Source organism: Ictidomys tridecemlineatus, chromosome 15 (genome assembly GCF_052094955.1).
Source record: "Ictidomys tridecemlineatus isolate mIctTri1 chromosome 15, mIctTri1.hap1, whole genome shotgun sequence".
Taxonomy (NCBI): domain Eukaryota; kingdom Metazoa; phylum Chordata; class Mammalia; order Rodentia; family Sciuridae; genus Ictidomys; species Ictidomys tridecemlineatus.
Genome location: NC_135491.1, coordinates 1,701,707 through 1,720,479, shown reverse-complemented (window position 1 = coordinate 1,720,479; position 18,773 = coordinate 1,701,707). Strand labels below are relative to the sequence as shown.

The 18,773-nt window shown below is 62.2% G+C and overlaps 1 long non-coding RNA gene across 1 annotated transcript; it reads left to right on the top strand.

Moving 5' to 3' along the window:
- The first annotated feature begins 9,786 nt into the window (after positions 1-9,786).
- On the top strand, positions 9,787-11,979 carry LOC144370675 (uncharacterized). Its single transcript, XR_013430554.1, has 2 exons — positions 9,787-9,995; positions 11,625-11,979. It is a non-coding gene; the product is annotated as an uncharacterized LOC144370675 (long non-coding RNA).
- The last annotated feature ends 6,794 nt before the right edge of the window (positions 11,980-18,773 follow it).

The following is an 18,773-nucleotide window of genomic DNA, read 5'->3' as shown; positions in this document are numbered from 1 at the left end:
CCGTGGACGAGTCCTGGGAACTCACCGGAACCTGCAGCAGGTCAACCTGGGAAGCAGCGTCCTGAATAAACGGGCCATGAAGACACTGCGTCCAGCTGAAGTGGCCGGCCTGACGTAAGGCTGCCCGGCCCGGGTACAAGAGCGTCTCTTCCCAGGACTGTCGTGGCCTCCCCGCACCCCTAGGGAAGGCCCAGCCGTGACCCCAGTGTGCCGAGGGCATACGTGCTGTGGAAGGTGGCGGGGAGTGACCGGAAACCGGGCCACCAGATTGCTCCCTTATTATGGCTCCTGAAGGATGAGTAGGAGCCGGTTGGGAGGGGAGAATGGGAGGAGAGCTCATGGTGGGCAGGAGGCAGCCCCAGGATGAGGGCCATCGAGGTCGCGGGTGCTGACCTCCCCCTCCGCCCCATCCCTCCCTCGTGAGCCGCGCTGAGGAGTTTGGCTCCAGAATCAGGGGTGATCCCTCCTCCTGACACCCCGCAGCCTGGACTTCCCCGGGGCTTCTGCACCCAAAGGGCTGTTCCCCGTGAGCACCATGGTGCCCAGCGGCGGTGGAGCAGCTCGCACACCCCCAGTGTCTGCTGAAGGCTCCTGCGGTGACACTGATCCTCGTGACTCCTGATCCCCATGGCCCACACTGGCCTCCCGTGGCTGAGCTGCTTCCCCTGCTCCACCCTGCGCTCGGCAGCTGAGTCTGTCCTGCACACTCTGCCCGCAGCCAGCACTGTTGGATGCTGGTCCTCTCCTCCTGGACCGTGCTCTCTCTGGGTTCCTGTAGGTCTTAAAATTAAATGGCGACTTGAGAGCCGGCACAGGAGAAGGGCAAGGAGGCAAACCCAGGAGGCCAGGCCCGACAGTGTCTGGCACCTCACATCCCTTCTGCTCTGCAGATTTAAAGGTGTGGAGGGCGCGCCGGGCCTGCGGCCCTGCGGAGGATGCTCCTCATCAGACACTGGACCTGGCAGCTCTGTGGGAGGCGGAGGTGAGGGGCCTCCTGCTGGGGGCTCTGAGCTGAGCCTTGGCTCCACGTGGGTCCTTCTGCTTTTTATTCTGAAATAATTACAGAAAGTTTCAAAAGCAGAGTTGGGAAGACGGGGAGGCTGGGATGGGTGGTGCTGCAGGCGACTCCCCCCAAGCAGGTCTTGGTGCCACTCAGTGGCACCATGAAAGCTAGCTGGCAGCGACCTGCATGACCACAATGACAGCAGGCTCTGCTGCAGACACAGCAGTGACAACCTGCAGGCTTCACAAGAGTGAAAACAGCCGTCGCAGGAGGTGGCTGCGCCCAGGTGGCTGCCTCCTCCAGGGGTCACGGCCTACGTGACCGCACCACAGCCATTAACACCAGGAGGCCCTGGCACACGCGGGTCCCTCCTGTAGCCTCCTCGGCCCGGACCCCTGCCGTCCTGCACTCAGGACGCCGCCTGGCACCGCCGCCCCCCCCCCCCCCCCCCCGTCTCATGCCTCTCTGACCCCGTGGCCCCTGGTGCTGTCCGTCTACTTCTGGGGTTGGTGCTGCAGTAAGATAGGACCATGGAGTCATGGCCTGAGACCACAGCTTCCTCCCAGCCTGGGCCCTCAGGTGGGCTCCTCTGTGGCTAAGTGCCAGCAGGTGGCCAGGCCATGCCGTGGTCAGCTTAAGGTTTCCCTGACCAGAGGTGTCTTGGGGTGTCCAGCTTCTGGCAATGACCGTAGCTTGTGAGTCGGTCAGGGTAGCTTGGTCAAAGAGGCTGCGCCCATGGCCTCTACGACGGGCAGCCTGGGCCCAGCTTCGGGCTGTCACCGATGCCCAGCGGCCAGGAGAGACCAGGTGTTGGGCCGCTGCCGTGTGGGCTTGGGCCTGCGACTCGGGCACTGCACCTTCACGGTGCAGCAGCGGGCTGGCCCCCGGTGTGTGGCTCCCGGGGGAGGCGGCTGCCAACTCTCCTCCCCAGCCCCCCATGCCCTCCTCCACTGGTGGGGCCTGGGGTTCAAAGGGAAAACAGGGGACCTTGCCAGACAGGAAGGAGGTGGGCTGTTCAGAGCCTAGAGCGGGGACACTGGGCTTGTTCCTGGTGGCTCTGACAGGCAGGACACCTCCGTTTCCCTCGACGTGATATCCCCAAGGCCTATGGACATGGGGCCCGTGTCATATCCCAAGGGTTAGTGGAAGGATGCGGGGAGGCCTGGCCGGCTCTGCTGTCAGGACGTGACGTGGACAGCAGGTGGGCAACGCTGTGGAGGGTGGGCTCGGAGTCCTGTGAGCGGGTCCCTTCCCCGGGCAGACATCCTGTTCACAGAACCGAGCTCGGTTGGCGCCCACAGGCCGCTCGGCCTGGAGCTGTGGGCAGCATTAGAGGAGACTGAGAACAGGCAGACCCTTCCCTCTCGTCGCTCTTCTAGGGAACACGGCACAACAGCCCCGGGTGGCATTCGTGCCGTGTTGGGTATCATGCCACCTCCAGGTGACAGTCCACGGGGGACCACCTGGTCTCTGTGAGCATGACACCCTTTTGCATCTGGGGCATTTGGTACCCAGGGCCGGGCTGGCACAGAGGGGCTGCTGGAGGGGTCAGAGAGCTCCGTCACCACCTTCGCTGGCTCTTGCTGCCTAGTGCGGTCCCGCTCCACGCGTGATGGGCAGGTGGCCATGGCTGGCCTCGGCCGCACATCTCACGTGCTCAGGGGGCGGGCACCATCCCCGGTTTCCAGAGCGTGAGCTGGGCGGTTCCAAGGACGTTGAGCTGCCTGCCAGGCGGGGGGTTGAGTGCCCGGTGGACCTGGCATGGAATGCCAAGCCGCAGGCTAGATGCACTTCCTGCCATCAGACTCGGCCCGGGGTCCTGGGTGGGGCCTTCTGGCAGATGCTGGGGGCTGTCTGTGGGCCACACAGTCCTGTGGCTGCTGGGTGAGCCGGCCTCTGCCTCTCAGAGGTGACGTTCTCAGCAGGAAGGTGGACGTACAGGGACGCCCCCAGTGTGGGGAGCTCAGTGGGTGAGGCGGGCAGTGCGTCCAGCTTGTTCTGAAGAAGTAAGACCTGGGAGACCCGAGTGAGCCCTGGGCCGGGCAGCGCAGGTGCAGGAGCGGCGTCCAAGGTGAGCGAGAGCCGGCCATCACGCCGTCCATCTCTGCAGGCTGGACTCCCACGGGGTGACCCCGCCTGCTACCCACCCATCTCCCAGATGCTTGCCACAGCCACCAGCCTCAAACCCCTCAGCCTGGCAGGAACCAGGGGCGGACGAGGGCCTCGAGCCGCTCTGCACAGCCCTGGGGACCTCACAGTGCCCCCTGACGGAGCTGACGTGATGGCTCCCCTCCCCGGGGCTGAGGCCCTCTGCGCGATGGGTTGTCCCCCTCCACCCCAGGTGGGGACAGATGGGGCGGTGGCCTCCTGGAGGGCCCCAGTCAGGAGGACGCAGGGAGTCACGCTTCTGAGTCTGTGAGGGCAGCGGCAGGAATCGGCCCTGGACAAGCGACCCCACGTACCCTTGAAGCCAAGCAGAGCGGGAGGCGGTGACTTCCACGGCTGGGGGAGTGGCCCCCAGTGACTGAGGCAGACTCCCTGAGCACCCGGGTTCTGACACCGACTGGGTCAGACAGGAGGCAGGTCCCGCAGAGCGTGGCCGCGATCCCGGGGACTCCTCTACCTCTCCCAGGGGAAGGGGAGGACAGGTCCAGGTGTGGTCTAGCAGTCCTGCGGGGCACCCTGCCCTGAGCCGCTGGTGGGCAGGGAGAGCTGTGTGCCCGCAGCTGGGCCACTGTCGGGCAGCGAAGCAGGGACCCGACCCCTGGCTGGTCTCCAGGCTGTGTCCTAGCTGTCGCTGGAGCGCGTCACCTAGCTCCAGAGTCACAGCCAAGAACGACAGCACAAATCACCCTCTCGAGGCCAGAGGCCAGAGGCCAGAGGATCCCACTAGGAGCCAGGGGCCCTCCTCCCTGGCCAAGCCGCCAGGCGGCGTCCTCACAGGAAGAGCTCTGTGGTCCTCGAGGGCCCCTGTGCCAGGCCCACGGCACGCATAGCCACAGGCCTGGAGAGCGGCCGTGGGCTCTGGTGGGCCCTGGCTTTCAGGTGCAGAGCTTCTTCAAATAGCCGAAGCCAGGCGCCGTGGGAGCCTAGAGCCACGCGGACAGGGTTCCCACAGGCTCACAGTGCTGGGGACAGGGACAGGAAACCTCGCGGGGATGAGGGAGGTGCTCCAGGGACAGACCCCTCACCTTGTCCCGCACACGTCCTGCAGGCTGGACACCTGTGGCCATGAGGCCACAGGCTGCCAACTCCTGGCCTCGGCCCTCGTCAGCAGCCGCAGCCTGATGCACCTGTGCCTGCCCCAAAACCAGCTGGGGGCGAGGGCTGAGCCTGCCGGGCCCCCTCCGGCTGCTGGTCTGTGCCCTCGCCAGGCCGATGTGAGTCTGCCTGCTGCCCGAGGGTGGCCACACGGCTTCCTCCCAGAGCACAGAGCTGGGTGGGGTGGGGGATGCTGCCACCAAGGGACCTGAGACAAGCGTCCCCGGGATCTGCAGGATGGGGACTGGTCCCGGGACCCCTACAGATGCCTCAGCAACTTAGGGAGACCCTGTGTCAAAGTATTAGAAGTGACAATGGCTGGGGATGTGGCTCAGTGGTGGCCCAGCTCTGGGTTCAGTCCCTAGCCCCACGGAGAACAAAGCACAGGACCTCAAGTACAGTGGCCTTCCAAGCCTGAGGCTCCCGGCTGCACGGCGGTGCTGGGCCTGGCGGCTGGAGGGGTGCCCCCCCAGCTGTCCACGCCTTATCCCTGGGGCCTGTGAATGGGCCCCCTCACGTGGCGAAAGGGACTTAGTGGCTGAGGTTGAGGATCGAGACACCTGGATGGATTTCGGGGCTGGCCAGGGGCCACCTAGGGCCTTTACAAGGAGGGTGCAGTGAAGCACAGGTGGACGTCCTAGGGATGCGTCACCAGCCACGGTGTGACCTTGTGTATTGGGTCCCTTTCGCGTGGCGTGTTTCCAAGGTTCCCGTGGGCTGTGGCAGGTCCCAGCGTGGCTGAGCTGGGTCCCATGCACGATCCAGCGGAGTCCTAAGGAGCCCCATGACTGACGCCCTCTGGAGTGGGGGCCACTGCGGAGACGGCTCAGGTGCTGACCCTCCTGCTCGACAGCCACCCAGGTCCACCAGCCCCACCCACTGCTCAGCACCACGGCTGCCTGGGAACCCCTTCCCGCCCTGCTGCCCCTCATCTCATCCAGGCCTGTCAGGCTGCACCTGTCCACCTGAGCCCCTCCTCCTCCACCCTGAGCACCTCTTCCTCCACACCTGCCCCCCCCCCCGCTTCCTCCCAGGGCCCCCTCCGAGGCCATCCCAGGAGCTCACCCCATCTCCTCAGCGAGCTGCCTGGCTACCACAGTCCCTCGCACAGCACTGTCACTGCACTGTCCCCGGGACGTTGGTGGCAAGGTCCAAGCTCTGGAGTTGCTTGTGTGTGGAGGTCACGCAGAACAGGTTCTTGCAGCAGGCCATGGTGAGCTGGCCACCAACCTGCAGAGAGCAGAGGTGGCCATCTTAGGGACAGTGCCCAGGCGGGCTTAGAGACCCGGTGGGCTTCACCTCACTCGCTGTGGCTGGGGGGCCATCTTTGGAAAAGGAAGTGAGCCTGTCAGAGCTTGACTCTCCTGGAGGGGCCTGGCTCCTGGGGTCCCCAGCAGCGGGGTGGAGCGGCTGAGGAAGGACGGCAGGCGCATCTGAGTGGCGATGATGGACGGTCTGCACTGCACAGGCTGGGCTCATGAACCCCAGTGCTCCAAGATCAAACCCAGCTCTTACGAGATGCCACTAATGGCAACACCCTCCCCCACTTGCGGGACAGGTTGGCCAACCCAGGTTCCCTGCAGACTACACGAAGCCACTTTCAGGCCCCGGGGTACGGTGTACATGAAAGAAGTGACTTGTGTGTCGCCTTGGGTCCCCGCCGCCATGTCTCCATCTACACACATTTCAAACTGTGGGGTAAACCCAAAGTCCAGGACACTCCTGGCTCAGGCACCTTGGACAAGGGACATTTGACTTGTATCTTCAGCTTGGAAACCACAGTAGAGTGACCCCCAGGTCAGAAAGTCCTGGTGAAGCATGTGGCTCAAAACGGGGAGGGACTGAGTTATGGGGGCTCACATCTGAGGACCAGGGTGGAGGCTGTGCCTTACAATGACACTGAGGCCCATGATCCCCTAGCAGTTAGTGCAAAATCCCCGTCTCCAGTCGACTGAGGGTGAAGTTCTATCCCATGCAGAAGTAGGGCTCAGGGGGCTGGTTGACACCAGTGGGGATCTGTACTGAGGGCACCCACAGGCTAGTAAGACCATCTCTCCAACTCCACTCACTAGTGGGAGGGCAGAGATTTCAAAATGGACCTGCTCTTTGGTCTACCAATTCTGTCTTTGTTCCTGAGAGACAATGCTATTAAGTGCTCATGACTGAGACACAGGACCTAAGGGAAGTGCCCACCTGTAGGGGATTTTAAAGGCCACATCCACCATTGAGTGGAGTACTGTGTCGTGCTTTCCCACACCCTATCAAGGGTGGAGAGTGGGACAAGCAGGGTTTGACGTTCTAGCGCCTGCAGGCTGCGATGGTGGTGCCCTCTGAGGTCGGATCGAGGAGTGCGTTAGTCTGACGGCCAGGACCTGCAGCGCAGGGCATCTGCCCTCACACTCTGCACCCAACACATCTGCTTGCCACGGGGGAGACGCGCTCCCGTGGACCCCAGGAGCCCCGGCCACCCCTCCAGTGTGCACTCCAGCAGGGTCCAGTCTGTGGGAGACCAGGGCAGGCAGGGAGGGTGGGGCCCGCTCCCCTCGGGAAGGGCTGCGCCTGGTCAGGAGGGCTGCGGAGCTCTGAGGATGGGCGGGCAGGGGCACTGGGCATGTGGGGCGCCAGATTCTTCCCTCTTTACCTTTCCTTTTACCCCGAGGACCAGCTTCCTGTGGCTGCCATTCGCGAGGGGCCACAACTTAGTTGCCTAGGACTCAGACCCACCACCTTATGGTGCTGGACGTCCATTCAGCACGGGGGGCCCCCTGGGCTGGGGCTGAGCGGGAAGCAGGGCCCAGGGAGCAGCCGCCAGCCCCACGTGGCCCTCCCCAGTACCTCCACATGCCCCACATGGCCCTCTCCAGGACCCCCGCACGCCCCACATGGCCCTCTCCAGGACCCCCGCACGCCCCATGTGGCCCTCCCCAGGACCTCCACCCTGCCCCACAAGGCCCTCTCCAAGACCCCTGCCCACCACATGAGGCCCTCCCCAGGACCCCCCACACGTGGCCCTCCCCAAGACCTCCCCCTGCCCCATGTGGCCCTCCCCAGATCCCCACCAGCCCCACGTGGTCTCCCACCCCAAGTCACCCTCTCAAAGACCACCACCCGCCCCACATGGTTCTCTCCAGGACCCACGCACGCCCCATGAGACCCTCCCCAGGAACCCCCAACCCCACGAGGCCTTCCCCAGAATCCCCACCCGCCCCACGTGGCCCTCCCCAGGACCCCCACCCGCCCCACGTGGCCCTCCCCAGGACCCCCACCTGCCCCACGTGGCTCTCTCAAGGACCCCTCACCCCACATCACCCTCTCCAGGACCCCTGCCTCTCAAAGACCACTGCCCTCCCATGTGGCCCTCTCCAGGATCTGCGCCCACCCCACAAGGCCCTCTCCAGGACCCCCACCCACCTCATGTGGCCCTCTCCAGGACCCAGGCCAGCCCCACGTGGCCCTCCCCAGGATCCCCACCCGCCCCACATGGCCCTCTCCAGGCCACCCTGCCACCCTACGTGGCCCTCCCCAGGACCCTGCCTGCCCCATGTGGCCCTTTCTAGGACCCATCACCACGTGGCCCTCTCCAGGACCCCAGCCCACCCTACATGGCCCTCTCAAGGCCACCCTGCCATCCTACGTGGCCCTCTCAGGATCCCCGCCCCTCGTGGCCTTCTCAGGACCCCACCACATGGCCTTCTCAGGACCCCCCGCCCCACGTGGCCCTCTCCAGGACCCCCCACCCCATGTGGCCCTCTCCAGGACCCCCCCACCACGTGGTCCTCTCCAGGGCCACCTTTGGTTCCATGTCCTGTCACTTTATTGATCTCCTCCGGGCTGTGGCCTCCACCTGATATGCTCCCCACGCCCACCGCCCAAGACCCAGGACCCACAGGCTCTGGAGTGACAGGCACAGGCGGGCTGGTGGCAGGGGCACTTGGGGGTCACCGACGTCACTTCCTACCTTCCCGGCATCAGATTTCCAGCTCTTGTCTTCCAGTGACATTCATTCCAACCAACTCCCTTCCTATGATCCTCCAGGCCTACCTTAATCTTCCTGGGACTGAAACCACATCGCCCCCTGCCAATGTCTTGGCTGGGCACAAGATCAAGAGCCACCACACGGCTTTGTAGATTCAAACAGCAATTCTTTATTCCCGAACTCACACCGGCCTCCACACACGTCAGGGGAAATCTAAGTTCTGCCCGCCCAATTCACCTACTCCACGAGGCTTTTTTCCAAATCCCATTTGAATCTCACGAGAACTCAATGGGAACAAGCAGCAGGAACACCCTAATCCCAGCAGCAATAATCTTCAACCTCCAACTTCCCTAAAACCCCTATTGTCTTAAACCAGGAACGCCCTAAACTTGTCTTAAACTGGGAACGCCTTAAACTCAAGGAGCGGGATACTTTCTCAAACCTGATCAGCTCTAAACCCAGATCCGCCCTGGTCCCTGAGCAAGGTCACCTTACATGCAATGTCAACAGCGAAATTCCAAGGCAAGTCCATTTAACATGGGGTACGCTGGCAAGGAAATTTCGATGTGTCATTCCTACTTGGCAATGGCCCTCAGCAGCCCCCCCCCCCGTGGCACCCCTTGTGAGGAACGCGTGGGACATGTTGCCAGGGAGCCTCGGGGTCTGCACCTCTGCCTCCCTTCTGCAGACTGCCCGTGGCAGAGGCCCCACAGTCCCGCTTAAGCGCCTGCTTCGGCTGTCCCTACCCCGTGCCTCTGTGCTCAGCCTCCCCAACGACATTTTCTGTCCTCATAACTGTTCCAGAACCAAACCCAAGACCTGACCCTGGGCCCAGCCCACTCTATCGCGTGAGTTTAGAACCCCCAGATCTGAAGTGAGCACACAGCCCTCCCCACCACCCGCAGGGGCCTCGCTGCCGCGAGCCTGTGGAGCCTCTGAACTCCTCCCCAGGCCACAGCTCTCTGGCCTCCCTGCTGTCAGGGGTCCACCCTCAAAGCCTGGGGCGACCGCATGGTCCAGCCTGGCCCTCCCCCTGCCTGCGGCTGAGCTCTGGCCGCAAGAGTGGGGTCCTGCAGGTCCTCCTGTGCAGGGTGTGCGCGGCCTCCTGGCTCCTGCTCTGCTCCCCTTACAGCTCTCCGCCTCCCGTCATTCTTCCCAAACTGTGATTTGAGCCCCCCTTGAGGGGGGCTTAGGGGCAGGAGTGTCGCCTGGGGACATGTCTGCAATGGGAACCTTCAGGTCGTTCCTGGACCTGCCCAGCCAGAGACGGGGTGCAGACCCCACTGTTTCTTTGACATGGAGGTGAAATCCACGGGTCGCTGCAGGACCCAGCACTGATCCTGGGTTGTTTCTTGGGCACCTGCTGTTGCAGGCTGGAGGTGTGCAGACTGACTACTCATCGCTGGAGCTGCTGTCCTCGGCCCTGTCCTACAACCCGCACTGACCAGCCTGGACCTGCTGTGCAGGGACTTTGACCCTCAGGGGCCCTGGCTGTGCTCCGCCTTGGCCCGGCCCACATGCAGCCTGGGAGAGGAATTGGGTGAGTCCCTGGAGGGTGTGCTGGGCACAGGCCTGCGTCTCTGGCAGGCAGGCTAGCTGGTGAGAAACAGCTTCTGGGGACAGCCGAGGGTGGCTCGGCAGCCAGCTCTGTCCCCACTGTGGGTGCCGGCTGTGTCCCAGGCTCCATGCTGGACCTTGGGGCACAGGGACGAGGAGATGGAGGCACAGCGTCTCGTCTCAGGAACTTGCGTTCAGGTGGGCTGGGGAGGGTGAGGAGAGACTCTGCAGATACCCAAGCTCAGAAATCACCAGGGTGGCGCCAGGACCAGCAATGGCATGGCAGGTGTCGCCTCGGCAGCTGAAAGCAAGCCTCCTCCCGGGCAGCCCTGCGCAGCAGCCGCGCTCAGCAGGGGGCACCCTGAGGAACCTGCACTGAGGGGCTGGGACACTGGTGTGCTCTCCCAGGAGGGGCACCCCTGGTCTCGGGGTGCGAGGAGAGGGGCTAGGAGCGTGCGGGCTCTGCAGAAGCAACCACACGGGTGTACTTATCGCCGCAGAACGGCACTGGGAAGAGGGACGCAGGCAGTTCTGTGTGTATTAAGGGTTAAATTAAAAGCTAAGTTTTGGGATCCCTGCAGGCGGTCAATGCCAGGGAGGGAGGGAGATACAGGAGCGGTGGATTTGGGGAGGAGCCTCACGCAGGTCACAGTGCTCACCACAGCCCACAGCCCTCCGAGCGCACAGTGAAGTGGACCTGGGAGCTTTCCTGGCTGAGTCGAGGCTCCTGCAGGTGGAGAGGAGGGAACAGTGGTGAAAGCTGCAGTTGACGGGATGGAGGAAGACAAGCCGATGGTCAGGGAGAGTCTCAGTCCAGATTGTCCCAAATCTGACCATGAGGACCCAGGAAGGCCTCCAGCATCTCTGCATCTATGATGTGAAGGCGTGTGACACAGGAGCTTGGGCAGGACGCAAAACAGGACAGATGCAGAGGTGGCCCGGTCCCAGAGGGCTGCGCCGGTGACAGCCAGGCTGCCCCACACTGCGGTGCTGTACAGCTGGAGGCACGCTGACAGATTCCCAGGGGCCACGGGCCCCATTCTTGAAGAACGTGGTCTCCTTCCCATGAAGGGCATGGTCCAGAGACGTGGTCTCCGTGTCTGAGGGCTTCGTCCTGGTGGTACACGTGGCTCTGACCTGAGCAGGCTGGAGAAGGGCCTGCAGCACCAATGACGCCACCCCACAGGGTGGCCGTGGTGTCCTGGGCCGACGGCAGATGTCTCAGTCAGACCCTGCCACAGAGAGTTCACAGGTTCGGGCTTGGCATGGGTGTGGCCAGCAGGAACTCGGGAGTGGTTGTGTGACCAACCACGGCCCAGACGGGGTAGGGAGGCGGGATGGCCAGGGGCCTTGGGCATCTGCTCCAGGGGCCGCTTGAGCCAATGCTGGAACCGTAGGCACAGGGCTGCACAGGAGGCCAGGCAGCCTTTGAGGCTGTGTGAGGTGGACGTGGTGGAGAAGCAGACCTGCTGGTCACCTTCCGTGAGCCTGTTCCCCTTGTACAAAATCTACTGAGATACCTGCTTCTGTCTTGGGATGTGCGGGGTGAGGCTGGGGACTACCCTGCCCATCGCTGTTCCTCCAAACCCATGACAAGGCCTGGCACGGAGATCCTCAGGAAGGGCTGGTGACAGTGAGCAGGAGGGGAGCCCAGTGTGGCCTCTGATGTGCCCAGGGTTCCTTGGCCTGGAGGGACTGACCTGTGTTCTGTGGGGACCGTGCAGTCCCCCTCAGGCATGGGCAGAGGCTGCGTCCTTTGCTGGGGTCCCAGGAGGCTGGGGGAAGGGGATTGAGGCCTTGGCATAATGATGCCCTCTCTGGCCACAGGCTGCAGAAGCCGCAGCACCAGAGGCAGATGAGGTGGCCGCTGGAGGAGGAGCAGCGGCTCAGGCCCCACATGGTGATTGACAGCGGCTGGTGCTCCCTTGACAAGGACAACTGGTGCTGGTGGAAGAGCTGAAGACTGGAGACCTCATCTGCAGCCATCTGGACCTTCAAGAGCGCTCTGCGGGGCTGCAGGGCCATCTGGCTCTCTGCCCCTCCCCATGTGGTGGCGATTCTCGGCCCACACCACTTGGCCGCTGCATTGGAAGGCAGGGACCTAGTCACAGGACCTAGGCGTCTCTGTCTGCCCCACACTGAGCACAGAGGCAGTAAAATAAACACAGCATTTGGAAACATACCGCGTGGACATCTCCGCCAGCCTGGGGACAGGGTGTACGGCAGGGTTGGAGCACCTGGGTGACCCCACAGGCACAACGCTGTGGCTGGCTCTGAAGCTCTAGCTGGACATTGGGTGGTGACCTGCCACTCTGACCCACCAACAAAGCTGGAGCCCCTGCCTGGGTGACGGGAGCAGGACTGCACAGTCTCTGCAGGCAGGGGGCCGGCCTGGGTGCTCCCGTGTGGGTGCTCACAGCGCACAGTGTGTCATCAGGGAGCCCCTGTGGCTGGCTCTGGGAGCCCCCAGAACCGGAGGGCAGCCGGTGGTGGGCTCCTGGAAGGATGTTCCCTGGCGAGTCACTGGACAGCTTGAGTGACCCAGAGCTCTTTGGTGGCCTCTGTGGGCATCCCAAGGCTGCAGAGCCTCTTCTGTCCTGAGGAATGGTGTGGGTCAGCTCACCACCCCAAAGCACACACAGGAAACTGCCTCACAGAGGCCAGGGCTGCTCAGACCCCCGCTCGGGAGGCCTCGGTGTAGGCGTGGCCCAGTGGCCGCTGGGCCTGGGTGAGGCAGCTGGCAGAGCCAGGCCCACTCACCTTAGAGCAGGGTGGGAGCAGGGGGGAAGGGGCCTCGGTCCCCCTCGAGGACACCCTCATGACAGAGCAGCGGGGAAGGGACCTTGGTCTCCCCCGAAAGAAAAACTCATGACCGAGGCACGGGGCCGACTTCCCAGAGTCCATCCACACCCTGACCGCAGCACTCTGGGAACATTCTAGCTCCAGCCGCAGCCGAGGCCTGGTCCTACGCCGCTTGGGTCCTGTGGTGGAAAGTGAGCAGTCTGCCTGGCCCTGACTGTGGCCACCTCTGTCCGTACACAACTCCCCCTCCAGCCCATCCTCGGGCCAGCACTGGGCACAGGAGGCCTGCAGAGGCAGAGCTCGTGGGCAGCAGCGGCCACTCAAGCCAGGGACGCACACCGGAGCCCATGGTGTCCACTAAGACCTCTTGGCCTTCCCTGGCCCCAAGCCGCCGTCTGGGTAAAGGCATGATGGCGGCCATCGCCTCTCCAACCTGCGGGGTTTCCAGGTTGGTCTTGGGAGAGCTGCTGGGGTGGTCGTTCTGCGTCCCCCTGCACCGCAGCTGAGGAACAGTGGCCCTGGGGACAGGAGGGACACCCGCCCCGTCTGCTTGCTCTTAGTGGCCTCCTCAGCCGGTGGCTCCTTTGCAGGAAATCTTGAGACCCTTTCTGGGAGAGTCAGCCCACCTGCAGGCCCCTGGGCATGGGGACAGCGTGGGGCAGGACATGGGTGGACGAGGGAAAGATGGAGGGAGGGAGGGTACCTCGTGGTATTCCCAGCTAGAGGAGCCTCCACCTCCCGAAGCACTCAGGCTCCCACTGGGACGGCCTGCACGAGACCAGGTGGACGGCCACCCCTGGTGTCCACCACTGGTAGCAGCCTCAGCTCAGCCTTTTCCAGGAGATGTTGCTGTGCACAGCGACCACAGGACTCTGCTCTGTGCCCACCCTCCAGCACATCACTCCACGGAGTTGGCTCAGGCTGCACTGCTGTCCTGGCCCTCTTACAAGTGGACGCTGGGATCTTTCCATCTCTGAAATAGGAAGACGTGTACCTACCTCAGTGTCGGCTTGAAGAGGAGTCCTGAAAAGCAGCCATGGTCCTGCCGCGCACGTCCTCTGTGGGCAGGAGAGCAGACACCAGCAGCCCCGGAGCCCTGGGGTGTGGGCAGGGCTGGGGGCTCATCTGCCTCTCCCTGGGAGCACTCCTGTGGCTGCGGGCCGCAGGCCTCGGCATCCTGTGGCCTCCTGCCTCGGGCCCCTCTGCTCTGCTGTCCCCTCTGCGTGGAGGTGCTGCAAGGCTGGCAGAAGAGGACCCCCAAGCAGCCGTGCCTCATCACAGGGCCAGGTTCCATCCACTGCCCCCTCCCCTTGGCCAGCTGCAGTCACAGGTTCTCTGAGGCAGGATGAGCCCCAGGAAGCTGGGGACATTGAAGTCCACGGGCCCTGCTCTGCACTGGGGAAGCTGCCCTCTACCACACCTGCCGGAGGGAAGTGCTTTCTCTCTGCCCTGGGCCTCGCTAGGTAGAGGAGGGACTAGCCTGGTGGGCTGGGAGCCAGGGTCCAGCCCTGCTGGCAGTGGGCTCTGCCCAGGCGGCTGGCCTCTGGGGCTCAGGGCCTGCACACCCCCCTCCTCTTGCAGGCAGCGAGTTTCCTGGGTGCAGGGCTCCATGCACCTCAGGCAGCTGAGCTGCTTCGGCTCAGGACCCGTGAGGAGCAGAGGTGACACTTGAGCGCCATCTGACGCCTCGTTTCTTATTGGATTCCAAATTCTAAACAGATGAAAAGACGATTCTTCTGTGAAATCCCTTCCACTGGGTATGGGCTCGGGTTGTCAGTAGCAGACAAAGGCCCTACTCTCTTGGAGCCCATTCCATCCACCGGGGGACAAGGCAAGACCACCCCTGAGAGCAGGCGCTGTTTCCTATTGTGTGGTCTGAAAGGCCACTGTCCCTGCGATGGCTGTATATTGCTTACAGTCAGGTTTGGGCTACGACTTGGGCACAGTGAAAGGCCCTGTGAAGTGTGTGTCCTGAGCTCTGATGCACAGCTGGACACCATGAGGAGGGGACAGGGCACCCACCTCCCGGAGTCCCCCACCTGCCTGTGGCCAGCTCTCTCCCTACCTCCATCCCTTTTCAAGGCTGATGTGGAAAAGGCTGCTCTTTGGAAGGTGTCGGGAGACCTGAACGTGGGGAAGGAGTCCCCCAGGCAGGGCTCCTGGGATCTGCTGCAGCTGTGGCAAGGCCCTGGGGTTGCAGCCAGTGCATGAGAAGAGGGGCCTGCGTCAGTCCCCTGAGGACCCTGCTCTGAGTGTTCTGGGCACAACAGAAACAAACTCTCATTTGGCTGTTACAAGGAAGTCACTCTGCAGCTACCCTTGAGCATCAGATTTTGGCCTCTTTGGCCTTTGGACCCTAAGACTTGCACCAGTGGCCCGCAGAGCCACCTGGGCCTCCAACCTCAGAAGCGGTCTCAGCCTCAGATGGGGCGTCAGCCTTGGAGGCTCCTAAGCCACCAGCCTCAGAAGGGGCTTCAGAGGCTCCTGGACCTCCAGCCACAGAAAGGGCTGCACCCTCACCCTCCCAGGGTCCGAGGTCCTGGCTTCAGGACCGAGTCTCAGCTAGCATCATCTTTGGCCTCCAGCACACCAACAGCATGGTGGGACTTCCCAGCCACTGAGGTCACCTGACCAACTTCCTGCTGAACCCCCTCGTCTATAGGAAGTAGGAAGAGGTGCACCTACCTCGTGCATATAAACACGACTGGTTCTGCTCTCTGGGGCACCAACAGAGCAGCCGAGGCAAGGGGTGGAGTGTGGCTGTCTTTGTGGTCGGTGGAGCTTGCTCGTGGAACTGGGTGCACTGTCCAGGTGTCGGACAAAGGCTGGAGTGGACCGCAGCAGACACCTGGCAACCAGGGCTGAGGTCCCCGTGCTCCACTACTTCCCGCTCTCTGCCGAGATGAGCAGGGCTCCGGCAAGAGGGCGGGGAGCCTGGCTGCCGAGGGTACCTGGGGGCCAAAACTGACTTCTAGAAAGACACGGGGCTCTTGGAGGACTCCAGGAGTGGATGTCTGTACCCAGGCGAGTCACTGCCCATGCCCCAATTGTCCCTTCCCTATTCTTAAATTCGTGGCCTGGGAAGGAGCAGCAGGAGGACGGGAACCCTCCCAAGAGGGTGATGGGTGAGTCCCCTGCATGGCCTCCAGCGGCCTCCAGTGGCCTCCCACTGTGGGTGGGGCCCAGCGGTTGCTGCCTTCTGGACAGGCCTGGCCTCCTCTGGGGCCCTCTCCTCCTCTAGCAGCCTGGAGCTGGGTGAGGTGTGTGTGAAGCCCAGGCTGTAAACTGGTCCCTGAGAGCAGGACTGCTGGAGCACGGGCGGGCGGAGAGGAGGAGGAGCCGGCCTCCAGCCCGACACCGGGGCGCCCAGCTCTGTGCTGCCGCGTGACCTGTGCACCGTAGGAGGTGCTGACGCTGGGACACCCACCCTCCAGCTGCGGCAACCAGACAGGTTCACACAGATGTGCCTGGGGGGGCTCCATCTCCCCAGGCTGAGAGCAGCTGGCCCCTCCCAGGCAGATGGCCCTGACACTCCAAGGGCTCTCTCACCTCAGCTGTTTCCACATGATCCACGTGGCAAGACATGGGCAGCTCTGCCATCCTGCCGCGGGTGGGGAAAGCGGTTTAGATCCGTTGTCATGCACCACTGCCTTCCTCCTCTTCAGGGCTGAGTAACACTCCACTGCAGGCCCACACTCCCTGGCCCGCCCACTCCCTGAGCCTTCCCCTCTAAGTGCAGGACTAGGCCAGGCAGGTGAAGAACCAGCTTGTAGACAGTGCACATTAAACCCTTGCCTCCCTCCCGTAGTCTCTCCAGTGTCTGCCACACCAAAGCCCTCACTGGAGGGCAGGCGGAGGCAGTCCCTGCATAGGCTGCTCTGCTCGGTAGGCAACTTGTCAGTCTAACATCTCGGGAGCGAGCTCCTTCCTCCTGCAGGCCCAGCGTGCCAAGACAGGACACAATCTAGCTGTGGCTTTGTTATAGCAGCAGATGACTGTAGAGGAGCTCAGTGCATCAGCCGGGAATTAGCCACACAGAGGTTAAGTCCACCCATGAGATGCCACGGGCCACTCTGGAGCAACCATAGGTGTGCAGCTAGTTGACAGACACACAGACAGCAGTCAAGGAAGACTAGGTGGATGACAGACACACAGATGACGAGATATTGATAAACAGGCACACAGACCACAGAGGCACACAGATGATGGCCGACAGATGTGCAATGGCAGAAGTAGATGGGGTGTGCTCCCACTTGATCGTGCTTACATCAAGGAGAATGGAGAGAGAGGAATGAGGCCTGTAGGAGCTGGAATGAGATTTTTTTAATATTTATTTTTTAGTTGTAGTTGGACAGGATACCTTTATTTTATTTATTTGTTTTTGTGTGGTGCTGAGGATCAAACCCAGGACCTCACATGTGCTAGGCAAGCGCTCCATTGCTGAGTCACAACCCCAGCCCTGTGAGAGAGATTTTGTAAATAACATTTTCTTCCAAGTATAATTCTTTAAAATAAAAAAAAAATCTTGTGATTAAACATATCAGTTCTTGACCCAAGCCCTCCTGGTACAGAACCACAGCCTGAATGGCCAGCTGGCCCTGCCAACTGGCGGCCAAACCCAGTGCACAGCATCCCGGAGCCAGGCAGTGAGTGGGTGCTGCACGTGGCTGCTGGGCCCTGCTGCTTGCTGGCTGGGAGAGCTGGGGAGACTGGGCCCCACCTCCTGTACCTCTGAGTCCTTGTCTGTAAAATGGAGCAAGCCCTCCTGCAGCCGGAGACCCCACGAGGCTTCAAAGGAGGCCTGTGAACTGCCCCTGAGACCCAGGGTGGGGCTCTGTCCACAGTACTGAAGGACCTGACCTAGAGGCACCACCGCTGGGGACCTGCTGTCCATCAAGGCAGGAGAGGTGAAATCAGGGGGTCAGAGACTACACCTCCCCACCCACAACCTCCTTGGGATAGGTGGATGAGTAAGTGCACACCGAGACCACAAACACACACTACACATATATGCACAAGGCTGTATGAGACATGTGTACTAAGACACATATGAATGCACACATAAGACACACAAGTACATGTACAGATGTACACACCCCGACACGCACACCAAGTGTCCTGACCACACCAGCCCAAGATGCTCTGTGACTGGAGGTTTCATGACAGAACAAGTTCAGAACACGGCTTGCCCACCCTCCACACCCTGTGCCCACCCTGGAGTGCAGAATCCCAAAGCTTTGGGGGATGCCTCTCTACAGATCATCCAGACCATCAAATCTCCATTATCTGCCATGTGCCAGGTGGGCACTGTGTCCAGGCTAGGGACCAACCCAGCACTTGCCGAGGTACTTACGTGCAGGGCGGCTTTCTCCATTAGTATGGCCTGGAACCTGCACTCTCCAGGACACCCTGAAAACAGGGCTATAGGGAATACACAACTCTGGCACTGTTCAGAGCAGGAAGTCCAGTGGAGGACCCCCGCTCTCACACCCAGAAAGCACCCCTCCAGGAAACTGCCGGTTGCTCCTGCCCACCAGGGCCCTCCTCCACGTCCTACCTCCCGTCCGCCTCTTCATCCTCAATTCTTGGCAGCTGTCTCCCCTGGGCCTAGAGGATGAGCTCCACAAGGGCAGACATCGTGACCACCAAGGTCATATTGTTCTCCAAAGAGCTCGTATGTGGCCTCCTCCATCCAGGAGGTGGGTGGTGGGCTCAGGGCGGGGGTGCAGTGGAGGTTGCATAGCCCTACAAACTGCAGCCCAGAGTGGATGGCTTGAGGGATGGGTGTGAAGTCATAAAACGTTATCTCTGCTGCCACCGCAGCTAGGGCTTCGTGAGATTGGAAAGGTGGCCCAACCTGGCATGCCCTCGGCTTGCCCGCCCACACAGTGCCAACCTGTGGTGAGTGCCCGGGAAGGGAAGCACCCCCCTTCTGAGATAGGAGGGCCAGGTCCAGTGCCAAGGACACTTGTCTAAGCCCATGGACCTATCAGCTCACTAACACATCTACTACTAAATGGATCCCTGCATTAGGGAAAGTAAGGTGGGCCCGGAGGATTTGAGACTTGCCATTTGGTTCTACCCATGTCTGGGAGGCACGTGCTTTGGGACCAAGTGCTGGGCTTGGATCCCTTCCCAAAAGAATGCCAGTAAGATAGGCAATCTTTTCCTTTC